Below are 1861 nucleotides of genomic sequence, written 5' to 3'. Positions count from 1 at the left end.
CTTTATTACCATCTCTGTCACTCCTACGGCATTCACCTTAATATCGCTCCTCTAAATGCTCCTAGGGAAATTGAGTCAATTGTCGAGAATGGAAAGTGCCGCCTATACTGAAACTTTATATTCTCGACAATTGTTTCTGTTGCTCACTCGAGGCGTGACATGGTTCTTCTTGACTTCGAGAAGCGAACCATGTTCGTTATCGAATTTTCGGCACCAGCTGACAAAAACATCATAGCCAAGGAGAATGAAAAGAAAGAGAGGTATAGAGACCTTATAAGGGAGTTGCAACGATTGTACCCGGAATATTCTTTTAAACTAAAGGTCTTTATCATCGGCGCTCTTGGAGGTGCCAAGCTTTCACTTGCTAATGGCTTAAAAAGCATCCCTGCGTGTCAAAAGTATGCTAGAACACTTGCGAGAAAAATGCAGAAGGCGGTTGTCCTTGGGTCGCTCCGTGTTCTTAGGGTGCACGAGCCTTTTGCTGGATCGTCGTATTGATTCCTTTACAGACTGTAACCACCTATCTCACGGTTGTGAGACGTGGTTGTGGCTGAAATTTTACCGCGATTTCCCTGGAAGCGGGTGCAATTTTTCAGATTAGCACCCGCTCCCGGCGAAATCCTGCGGTTGTCCTTATGAAAAGTTTTTAAATATATATGTATATCGAAGCGTCCTAACGATGGGATATCAACGCACGCGATCGACTAGATGATAGTTAACCAAAAACATAAACAATAAAACGCTAACCAAGAAGTTAGCGCTAGAAAGTTTTAACTCGTGGAATTGAGCAAGATGAAGCTAGAAGTTGGCCAAAACTAAAAGATGCTCGCTCGCTCCATCAAATCATTAAAGTGCTATCCCGGGCGAGCAAAGTATGAAGGTGCACCATCTCGCTTTTAATTTAAACGCGAGAAGTCGCACTTTCATACTTTGCTTGAATTTTTCAAATCTCTGCACTGGATGTCAATACGGAAGTCAGACTTGAGACTACCGGCTCAAAGCGCTGCCTGTCTTTTTATACTCATATGGAGGAAATACTAAAAAGGAGAGACATTCCCAATACTGACATATTTAATGCATTGAAACTATTGTAAAATAGACCCAGTTTATCGTGATAATAATTATTTTAAACTGCGTCTAAATCCTTATGTCGTGTATTTGACTATTTTCATGTTCAAGGTAAAGTTTTTTTTAATTTATAATTTAAAATTTTAATATGATGGCCTTAAAGATCCCCCCCCCCCCCATCGCAAGTGAATGTCCGTGATGGTCTCCTTGCATTCTTTGAAGTCTCTTTCGTTTCCTTTGTCTTCTACATAACTTGATAAAAAACAAATAAAAAACGAATGACTTCTAACAATAAAATAACACCCTTAGAACAACTAACTATTTGTTATTGCAACCATGTCAAATTTAAAGCTTGTTGAAGCTTACAGTTATGTCCCTTATTAATTCCCCTCAGAGAGTTTAATTTTTCACTATATTCTTCTCGTACAGAAAGAGTCGAACAAATTCAAGACACAGATTTTTGATAAGAATTGTTCGATACGTATATCTTATTCGTTACAGTGTTTATTTACAGAATAGGAGCGACGACATACAATATTATTCGTTACCATGCTAATTTAGTGCAATTATTAATTTCTGTTAATTAATAATAACGTATGGATACTTACGCACACGCGAGAGCAACGAGGCAATCTTTTACTTAATCTTTTCACTTCTTTGTCGTGTCGGTATTTTCTCTTATGTCAAAAAGAAAATCATGCAAATTTCGGGAGACACCGTCTCAACATATTCGAGCTCGAATAAGTACATATACATGTATATACGCCTTAGTGTGGGTACGCAGATCTATATG

Source organism: Belonocnema kinseyi, chromosome 2, assembly GCF_010883055.1.
Source record: "Belonocnema kinseyi isolate 2016_QV_RU_SX_M_011 chromosome 2, B_treatae_v1, whole genome shotgun sequence".
NCBI classification, from domain to species: Eukaryota; Metazoa; Arthropoda; class Insecta; order Hymenoptera; family Cynipidae; genus Belonocnema; species Belonocnema kinseyi.
Note: the sequence above shows the minus strand (reverse complement) of the source record.